At 47.3% G+C, this 11,177-nt stretch overlaps 1 non-coding gene across 1 annotated transcript; it reads right to left on the bottom strand.

The window, feature by feature from the left end:
- Positions 1 to 949: 949 nt before the first annotated feature.
- Positions 950 to 1,056, bottom strand: LOC115065169. The gene has a single exon (XR_003844959.1). It is a non-coding gene; the product is annotated as a U6 spliceosomal RNA (small nuclear RNA).
- Between the last annotated feature and the right edge of the window lie 10,121 nt (positions 1,057 to 11,177).

Below are 11,177 nucleotides of genomic sequence, written 5' to 3' on the forward strand. Positions count from 1 at the left end.
TGTCATATAGCTTTGTCCTGGCTCCATCGTTGCTGATAATCCCTTGGAGAAGGAGAACCCATGTAGCTCCTCTCTGGAGCAGGATGTCAGGGGATGGGGAGAAGGGAAAAAGATAGGTTGCTATTGATTGCTGCGGAGAAAGCACTGACCCTTGCCCTGGGAATTCCCAGACAACAGGTGAGTCAGAGGTGGAAGGTCACTCACTGGCAGGCGGGCCACACCTCCCACTGGTCACTCACTGGCAGGTGGGCCACACCTCCCACTGGTCACTCACTGGCAGGTGGGCCACACCTCCTACTGGTCACTCACCTGCAGGCGGGCCATGCCTCCCACTGTGGTTGGACTCCTTCTGCCCTCACTAATGACCTGAGTGTGGAGGAGCAAGGAGATCGCAGGGAGTAGGTGATTTCATATATATATATATAATTTTTACTTTTTCTGTTTTAATTTTTTATTAGATATGTTCTTCATTTACATTTCAAATGCTATCCTCAAAGCCCCCTATACCCTCCCCCTGCCCTGCTCCCCTATCCACTCACTCCCACTTCTTGGCCCTGGCGTTCCCCTGTATAGGTGGCATATAAAGTTTACAAGACATAGGGGCCTCTCTTCCCAATGATGGCCGATTAGGCCATCTTCTGCTACATATGCAGCTAGAGACACGAGCTCAGGGGGTACTGGTTAGTTCATATTGTTGTTCCACCTACAGGGTTGCAGCCCCCTTCAGCTCCTTGGGTAATTTCTCTAGCTCCTCCATTAGGGGGCCCTGTGTTCCATGCNATAGATGACTGTGAGCATCCACTTCTGTATTTGCCAGGCACTGGCATAGCCTCATATGAGCCAGCTATATCAGGGATCCTTCAGCAAAATCTTGCTGGCATATGCAATAGTGTCTGCGTTTGGTGGCTGATTATGGGATGGACCCCTGGGTGGGGCAGCCTCTGGATGGAAACATATGGAATGCTTCACGAATTTGCATGTAATCCTCGTGCAGGGGCCATGCTAATCTTCTCTGTATCGTTCCAATTTTAGTATATGTGCTGCCGAAGCGAGCACACAATTTCACTTTTTAAACACAAATCTTTTCTTTCTTGCTGAGCCTTATGGACATCATACAGAAGCCTCTGTCCACCTCGGTGCCAGAGCAGCATCCCCTGGGATAGATCCCCTCAGCACCATGCTGGCTCCTTTACAGCCCACCCCCTACACGGAGTCATCATTAAGTAATTAGCAGCCCCGTTAGTGGTTTGGTCGTTCTCAGCTTTGGAACATGAACCTCATAAAGGCAGAAGGCAATTTTGTGCTAATTAATGAGTCTCTATTATTCAGCCCAATGCCCTCCACATAGCAGGTGCCCAATAAACACGGATACGGGAATCTAATATTAAAAATAAAGTCTTCGTGTGGTTTCTCAATGATAATGAATCTAATAAAGACTAAGTGATTCTGGATCTTGCTTCATTTATCCACCGAACTACTGGATCTTATTTACACCATATGATTGATATGCAAGGCTTTCGGCAAGTCATGAGACTGTGGAAATGACAGAGCATACATCATCTTTGTCTTCAAAACTTGAACTCCTGGGTCTGGGGAGAAGGCTCAGTGGTGACGTGCTTGTCGTGCAGAGGAGAGGACCCTGGTTAGATCCCCAGAACTCACCTTTAGAGAAAGTCAGAAGAGGCAGCCCGTAATCCTGTGCTGGTCAGCCAGTCTAGTCAAATTCATCAGCTCCAGGTTGAGCAAGAGATCCTGTCTCAGAAAATAAGGTGGCAAGTGACTGAGGAGGGCACCCAATGTCAGCCCCTGGCTTCATGTGTGCTCTTATACACAAAATGCATATAAAACCACACACAAATCAAATTCAATGTCTAGGGTGCCACATCCCGGTGCTGGTCAACTGAGACCTATGTGAATGTTGTCAGGGATGGGTCTGTTGGTTGCTGCCCAGTGCGGAGTCTCACTCACCATCCAGTTGTAGTTTTCCAGGAGTCCCTCAGAAGCTAGCTGGAACTTCCCTCTGCCATCTCTGGACTTTATCCGGACACCTATTTATCAGGGCAGCTCACCAACTGCAGTCTCCTTCCAGGGAGCCTGAAGCTGAAACACTCGAGGTGAGATCAGTGACTAGTTAGGTGCGGGTCTAGTCTCCCCTCAGCTCAGAACTGCAAGACCTTGGGGGAAGTTACACAAACCAGTTAAGCTCTGTCTTCACTCGCAAGGGGTTGGTCCCCACCCCAGGCTCTGTGATGCTTGCTGCTTAATTAAGATGATGTGTGTGGTGGCAATGCTTGGCTAAGCCTGTGGAGCCCATTCCATGAAGGGGAAGGCTGGCTTTTCTTCTGTTCTCCTATGAAAATGCGTGTGCATTTGGGGGCCTCAAGGAGCACCTGGGGCACACTGTTGCCTCCAAGGCAAGAAAGGAGGTAAGGGAGCTTAACTCTAACAAAGCTGCTGGGATTTTTGGTCAAGTTAGTGCTTTGATCAGCTTTTGGGAAACAGACAAGCTCAATACATGTGTATGTCTGTCATTTCCCGACCCCTCCCTTGAGACTGCTTTTTCCTTAATGATGAAGAATCCATTTGCACCCATTTGTCCTTGAGTGTATTAAAAAATAGTGTCTCCCTCCCTTCCCGTTCAGTCTGTCCCTTGCTAATATCTCTGAGCTATTCCATTCTCTCTCTCTCTCTCTCTCTCTCTCTCTCTCTCTCTCTCTCTCTCTCTCTCTCTCTCTCTCTCTCTCTCCCTCTCGTGTGTGTTCTGGTTTTGAGGACTTTAGATGGCATAATTCAATACTCCTTATAAAAGACATTTAAAACCAAAGGCAAGATCTCAATGAATCTTATGAAAATAATCTAAATGAATGTAAAAATTTCACCTTTTTTTTTTTTTTTTTGGCAAGAAGAAGAAGAAGAAATGCATCCAGGAACACAAGGAAAAGAATTGGTGAGTGAAAGTTTCCCAGACTCCAGGACAGAAGTGACTCCCTGGCACCTTCTTGGGATGTTTGACAATAACTAATGTACAGTGGAGCCTCATAGCCTCAGGCTAGACCACCATTCTAGCCTCAGGCTAGACCATCACCCCTGCCTCCCTTTTCACAGCAACCTCACCCCTTGAGCTACTTCAATCCTTCCTTCATTCCCCTCCCTTGTTCTTGATCTATGGCTGTCCTTAGTTGCTGGCTCTCTATGCAAAACTTGGTATCTTTTTCCTTCTTTCTTCCTGACTCTTTCCTTTCTTCCCTCCCTCCTTCCCTTCATTCTCTACCCCCACCACCATGTGCACTCCTTCCCTCCCTCCTTCCTTCCATAGCAGTTGATTTTTACTGTGGCCACTGTGGTCTCAGCCCTCATGCTCCTCGCTCTCATTGGGCTTCTGCAAGGTTTCCTTTTCCACAGGTCTCTGCTCTTCTTTTCTCCCCTCACCACCTGCTTTCTCACAGCCACCCCCTGGTGTGTGACTACAGCCAACATCTCTTTCACACTTCTCTGCTTTAAAGCTTTCAGAAAACCCAGAGCCTGGTACCTCATTCCTTATGTGTCCATGTCCCTCGTAGCCCCTCGGCAGGGGCAGGCTGGCTGGGATCCTTAAACATTCCTGGGTGCTCCCCACGCCCCCGCCCCCATGCAAGCCTTTGACAGACACTGGAGCAATCTTCCAAGTGTGATTTGTCTCATGTCTCCAACTTCACAATCATTTTAAACTGACCCTCCCACCTGATTGCAGAAACATTCTGTTTGAGGCTTTTCTACCTTATCCTACTGTAGCATTACTTGCTGTTCTAACACTTGCCAGCGTACTGAATGGTTTGCTTATGTGCTGTAAGATTGTCCCCACTGTGCCCAGCAAGTGAAGGATGTGGGTCTGCATATGACTTTCTAATATGTTGGAAACACAACAATGTATAGCACATAAACATCCCAGTGGGGAAAAGAAACTAAAACAATCTCTACCTTTATTCAACATTTCCCTCCAGCGTGAATTTTGACTGAGCAGTAAAAAGGAAAAAAAAAATCGTAAAAGACACAATTGAAGTTGGAGGGTCATTGAAGGTACAGTATTTCTTCAGTCTTCAGAAAGAAAGCAGGAATCTTGTCAGCTTTTTCTAAGAGTGTAGCTCTCGATGAGCTAACCACACACCAGCAGAAGGCTATACAGCTAAGAATATTTGGGTAGCACAAAGTGGTCTTAATGGGGACAAGAAGGACACAGAGTTTGGTGAAAGGAAAACTGGAATGGATCTGTGTGCAGTGGAGGGAGGGAGGATGAATATACCAAAACATGAATGAAATTCTTAAGAATTAATAAAAGTATATGTGCTGCTCGGGTTTGTGTCAATTTGCCATAAACCTAGACTAATCTAGAAAAGGTGGATCATAATTGAGAAAATGCTTGCATAAGATTGGTCTGCAGGCAAGTCTGTGATTCATGACTGATGCGATATAGAAGGATCCAGGTTGCTGCGGATGCTGCTCCTGGCAGGGGGTCCCAGGTTCTGCAGCAAAGCAGCAAACCATGGGGAGGAATAGGTCACCAAGCAGCACTCCTTCATGAACTCTGCTTCAGTTCCTGCTTCCAGGTTCCTGCCTTGAGTCCCTGTCCTGACTTCTCTTTATGATGGACTACAGCTATAAGCTGAGATAAATCCTTTCTTCCTTGAGTTGCTATTGGCTATGGTGTTTTACCACAGCTGAAGAAACCCTAACTATGACAATGTATTTTTTTTTTAAATTATGGAATAAAAATTTTCAAATCAATAGAAATATGACTGATTAGATTCAGAGATTAGGAGACTAGAAATGGATCACTCATTAACTCAATATGTGTGAATGACTGATTGCTTACTGTGTGCCAGGCCCTGTGTTAGCAACTGGGATCTTAGAGGCTGGGTCAAATGTGTCTTCTGCCCTTATGGAAAGAAACAATTGTAACTGTTATGTTAGTTGTAAGTGTGCCATGATCAGTGCCTGCTAGGAACACAATGGAGGATACAATGTATTCTGTATAATAGCTGAATCTGCAATGATGGAGTAGCTTGCGGTGGAGAAGGACAATAGCTCACATCATGGCGAGCAGGAGCTGGGGAGAATGCGGTACTTCTGGGTTTCTTCCTTCTCCTTCATTCCACACAGGCCCCCAGCTTCCTCCATGTTGCCTTCTTGATTTTCTCTGTGTGCTCTTGAAAACACACCCAGAAGTGTCTTACAAATTCCCTGTTTCTCAATTCAATCGAGTTAACCGTTAAGATGGATCAACCCCAAAATGCCAAGTTTACGTCAAGAACAGTGGGATTGAGGAGAAGTCCATGGGTCTGAGGACAGAAGTGTTCTGTAAGGAGTTGGAAAGTTTCCCCAAAGACATTGTATTTAAGTTGAACTCTGAAGAATGAGAAAAAGTGAATGGGGGTGGGGGGAGGGAGGCAGGCAGGACTTCCTGGACAGAGCATCAGCAGTGAGTACTGTGTGCAGGGCTGTGATGGATGGAAGAAAGGGAAGGCCAGAGTGGCTGGAGGGCAGAGGGGCAGGGTCCAGAGGAAGACTGAGCTGGTAGACAGCATCTGAATTGTGCCACATCTTTGAGGCCATACAAGGAATTTGGTCTCTATTGTAGGCCTCCCCAAGGCCAGCTCTCTAGGTTTCTACTGTATTGGATAACAAGAGTTGTGTGATACAAAGACCCTCGTGGCTGTGATGGAGAAGAGCAGGGATGGGCAGTTGGATTATGGACACATTAAGAGTTGGTTAAGGGAATTTTGAGATTTTGTAGCTACCTAGATGGGAGAAGTTAAGAGACTTGAGCTTGTGTGTTGGAATAGTGATGGTTTTTAAAATTCTAGCTCCCCATTCCCTCATCGTGCGACCCTGATCTTTCTGCATTCTGGTTCCTGATAGATAAGATGAATAACAGTGTGGGCCTGGGTACCAGAGGTTTTCCATGGAGATCTCTGGCCAGGCCTTGTGTGAGGGTTCTGGTGAAGGGAAGAGAGTGTGGGCAGGAAGGCAAAGTCTCTACAGTGCCTTCCAAGTCACTTGGTGACTCTGAGCCGCTCTGCCCTGAGCCAGGTCTAGCTGGGTCGATGAGAAGCTGTGAGGAGTGGGTCAGAACCTCAGGCGGTGCTTCTTCGGGAGAGCAGGTCTCTTCCCAAGTGTGACAGCTCCTGGAGCAAAATACTCAGATGACAGAGAAGTTCTCGCATACCTTTAATTCCCTGGATAGGATTTATATACAGTTTTTTTTTTGGGGGGGGTTTCAAGGTTTGAGAGTAGGTACCTCTCATTGGCTTGGACTGAGAGCTTAGGGAAAACCCTATTTGCATGTAGGAAGGCTTGGTGCTGCTCCTACATGACTGATAGTCACACACCTCTCTTGTGGGGCCCTGTGGGGGCAGTAACTTCGAAAGGAGCCAGGGGCCCAGAGACATGATCAAACACCTTCTGTCCCACGTAGGTGGAAATTGCCACCCATTGGGTATTCCGGGGTTCCAGACCTTTGCTCTACTGGAGACCAGGCTGTCTGTGCACAGCCCACTGCCCAACAAATCCCCCCTTTCCTTTTTATAAAAGAGGCGTCACCAGAATCACTGTCTCCTATGTCAGGAACAGTTTGATACCGAATCAAGACCTGATTGGTAGTGATTTTTGCAATGCTACTCATCTGTTGCTTTAGAAACTGAATGAGTCAGAGTGCCAAGAGAAGCAAGGCTCCAATGGCTAGTATGGGGCCAAGAAGAGGATTAACCCAGGCTACCAAGGGGTTAGAGTACCAAGGTGTAGGGGTGTTGGGAGTATAGCATGCCCGGAGATTCCCCCAGAGTTCTTTGAGCATTTTTATGTCTTGTTCTACCAGCCCAGATTCATTGACACAAAAGCAACATTTCTCCCCCAGCAAAACGCAAGTCCCTCCCTGTTCAGCAGTCAGTAAGTCCAGGTGAGCAACTCCTGCTAAAAGGTTATCTGCCGTTGAAGAGACTCAAGGCTGTCTGTAGTGGAAGCCACTGCCTGGTCAAGCTTGTCTTGTAAGTCGCTGGCTAGATGTTGTGTTTGGATGAGGGCTGCTCCAGCGGTTCCTCTTGCACCTAGTGAGACAGCAAGGCCTAGTCCAATGAGCAGAGGGATGGAGATTTCTTTCTTCTCTCAGCTTTCTCCCATCTGCAAGGTGAGTTCTTCAGGTTTGTAGAGATAAACTTGGGGGACAATTATCACAGGGGTACAGGAACCTTGAAAAGGAGGGTTAATACAGGCACCTGTAGTGCCTTTGTACCAGAGGAGGGCAGGAGGGTTAACACATAATGATTTGGTGATGGTGATGTCATATGTAAGAGGGGGTTTTGAGGAGGGTCCTACAAGACAAAGCGGGGGTGGGGGGGTGTTAGGTCAAAGAGAGGAATGTAATGTGCTTTCCTTGTGGGTAGGGTTCCATGGAGATAATGAAGGGAAATGTTAATGAGAACAGCTGCTAATAATGGTTGCACAGAAAAAGCACTGGGAGGAGTTAGGGTGGGTTGTTAAGGGAAGGAGGTCAGCTGTGTATTGGATGTATTGTAGTCAGGAGAGGGTAGCTTGCAGCTCCTTCTGAGACTGATTTTCCTGTTGGATAATAGTACCATGAGTAAAGGCTGATTTGGAGGCAGGAACAAGCTCATAGGAGATGTGCAGTTCAGCAACTGGGTATTTGGCATAGCCATTGGTGTAAAGTTTACCCATGATTCCAGTCTGCCCATGTTCATCCCATGGATCACTGATGGAAAGCTGAAAATGAGTTTCAAGGTTAGTGAGCATGGTGTCACCATGATTGCTGGATTCTATTTTGCAGCTCCAGTATCTGCAACCTCCAAAGGTAGAGACGTCCTGGAGACATTCTCCTGTGTTTCAGTAAGGAAAGCAGAGAAAAGGACTGGGGATAGTTGAGATGGAATCTGGGTATAGAGGGATCTCAATCCTGGTTCGACATCCTTCAAGTGGACAGTCCTGGGTCCCCATAACTTTGCTGTGTCCATTGTAGGTTTCCATAGCGTAGAATCTCCAATGGTAGGTGTTGGGAAGGCTAAGGAAAGGGTGGCCAACAGCAGAGTTCGCATGAAGAAGAACAAAAGCAGCCAAGAGAATAGAAGTAAGGGGGGCTTGTGGCGGGCACATGGCCTGGGCAGCAGTCACCAGGTCATGGATGTCCTGCCAGGAGATCTTGTTGTCCTTCTGGGTGTGTGTTTCCTCTGCCTTCTCCTCCTCCTCCTCCTCCTCCTCCTCCTCCTCCTTCTCCTTGATCTGTCAGCTGCCCATCTTCTTGGTTGGTGTCAGACATTTCTGGCAGGGACCCAGATAGGCTTAGGCTGGTCCCGTGGAAACACATGCACAACCCCTCGTGGTTGTAAGGAGGGTGTCTGGTCCCTTCCAAATTCTGACCATAGGATCTCGCCATCAAACTAGGATGGGGGTGGCTAATTTTGGTGTGTGCCAATGGAGGGAGATAGGAGGATGTTTGGAGTTATGTAGATGTTAAATATGTTTAGGGTAGTCAGACTATCATTAATTGTACATTAGGGGGATGGGTGGTTGCCTTTTGTTTTAGGAGTTTGTCTTTTAAGGTTTGATGTGTTCTTTCTATTATTCCTTGGCCCTGGGGACTGTGGGGAATTCCTGTATGATGGGCAATTTCCCAGTGTGTGCAGAAGGTTTTGAATTGAGAGCTAGCGAAGGCAGGGCCATTATCAGTTTTTATCTGTTGAGGAATGCCCATGATGGCAAAGGTGGAGAGCATATGATGAATCAACCTTTTTGAGGTTTCACTTGTTTGGGCTGTAGCCCATATAAAATGCGAGTGCATATCTATGGTGACAAAAACATTTCTGTCTGCCGAATTGGGGAATATGGGTGACATCAATTTGCCATAAGGCATTGGACTTAATGCATCAGAGGTTGGTGCCCATCATCTGTAAGGCTGCGGTGGTAATGAGGGATGCACAAGAGGAGCATGCCTTTATTATCCTTTGGAGTTGAGCAAGAGGGATGTGGGGGGAAGCAGGCATGAAGCCCCTTTATGTTTGTGTGTGGGCATGAATGAAATTGATCTGCTTGCTCAGCAGGCTAGGAATGGTCCTGGTGAGGCGGTTTGGTCAGTGAGTGTATTTCCCTCGGATATAGGACCTGGCAGGGGACTGTGAGATCGGACATGCTGGATGTAGATGGGGGAGCCTCTTTCCTGTAGGAGGATGAAGACCTGTATGAGTAGAGGGGAAAGTGGGTTGGCATCTAGTTTGATGAAGGATCTTGACAACCAGGGGAGCAAATTGACAGCATATACACTGTCTGAAAAGAGGTTAGGGGGGGCCCTTGACTTCTTTTAGAGCTAGATAGATGGCATGTAATTCTTTATATTGGGGGGAATGACTGGGTAGCTCTTTGAATCGGAGGATGGGGGTTCATCCTCAGGAAAGTAGCATAATATTGCTGCAGCCCCCTCTCTCCCCCATCAGTAAATATTGAGGGGGCCCTGCTATGGCCCTTTTGAGAATAGTTTGGGGGGGCAGCCACTGCAACAGAGGGAGGGCAGAGGCCCATTTCTCATCAGGATAATGGTTGTCAGTTTGTCCTGGGAATCCTACTAAGCTGATAGCAAAGCGGGAGTGATTTTTGATTAGCCACTGAATGTCAGAGAGGGAGAAGGGGGTGACAAGAATGTCAGGTTCTTTCCCTAGGGTTTGCAGGGCTCTATTCCCTGCCATTTTTAATCATGCTAGCGAGTGTATCTACCTCATTTAAAATTTAGGATGCACCACCCACTGGGGTGTGGAGCCATTCCAGCACCCCCTGAGGTTGGTAAAGGGCCCCCACAAGTGTAGGGGAGGAGCTAAGGGTGAGGAGCTGTATAGGTTTTGCTGGATCACACCTAGCTAGAGCCATATCTTTTAGGGCTGCATCAACAGAATTTAGAGCTTGGACTGCCTCCAAGAGACAGTGTTCTCAGGGAGGAGGGACTTTTTTGTCTCCTTTCAGGAGGTTAAAGAGGGGTTGAAGGGTGTTTGTAGGAAGGGGCAGCCAGGGCCGAAGCCAATTGAGGCTGCCCAGAAAGCTCTGGAGGGAGGCGAGAGTAAATTTTTGAGGGAAGGAAAAGGTGGGTTTGGGCTTTTAATTTTGTGTTGGACTCGTGAGTAGCATGGGAGGAGGGGTTAGTTTTTGCAAGGGAGTCTGGAATATTACAAAGTTGTTGGGTGGTAGATGGTTGAGGGTAAGGGACTATGGAGTTAGGCGGGGCTTCATCTATAAGTTTTGAAGGTATGTCATTTTTATGGGTTGGAGAAGGGGGGGGGAGAGTTACCTCTCTCTGGTTGGATGGGTGGGGGTGAAGGTGGTAGCTCCTTTTTTTTTTTTTTTTTAATGGAGCCTTGCCTTTGAGTGGGAGAGGGAGGGGCAGGAGGAGCAGATGGTTTATTTAGTGTTTCCTCTGAGGCATAAGGAGGCAGGGGTGGGTAGATGGATTTTATTTCTCTTATTAATTGGGTAAGGGCTGTGAGATTTGAAATGGAGTGGTTTTTAGGACCTTGACCTCTGGGTTCATCTGACTGAGGGGGCTCAGGAGCTGTGTTGCTATCAGTCCTATTTTAGATGGCCCGATGCACTGCCTAATTGCAGCTAAGATTGGCAAAAAATTGACAGGAGTGTGTTTTTCCTTTTCAGGTATCTTTGTTTTTGATGAGAGAAGCTACTCTGATCCATGAGTCCAGGCTATAAATATTATCATTGGCCATGCATGGCGCTATCTGAAGGATTTCCTCCCAAAACAAGGAGACTTGTTTTTAGGCTATCTTTATTCCTCAGTGTTTTAGTAGGGCATGTATTTCCCTGGCCTGGGGTGATTTTTTTTATATGATGGTGAGTTGCCCATGATAGAAAAGAGGAGAAGCGCTTGTCCAATGGGAATGTTTCCTTGGCCTATTTGGCTTCGCGGGATTCCACAGAGGTCCAAAATGAGAAGCCTTCCCACAGATTTAAGAACTGGCAGCCACCCTGTGGCTCTTAAGTGGCTGCTGCATTATCAGGTTTTCTTTTTGTTTTAAGGAGAAGTTAGAGAGTCTTTGCCAACGCTGGTTGCAGGCTGTCGGGATTTAGACAGAGGCCAGAGGGACCTTCAGCCAACACCAGAGAATAGCTCTGGCCAGGTGGCTTCAGTCGCCCCTTTA

Source organism: Mus pahari, chromosome 12 (genome assembly GCF_900095145.1).
Source record: "Mus pahari chromosome 12, PAHARI_EIJ_v1.1, whole genome shotgun sequence".
NCBI lineage: Eukaryota > Metazoa > Chordata > Mammalia > Rodentia > Muridae > Mus > Mus pahari.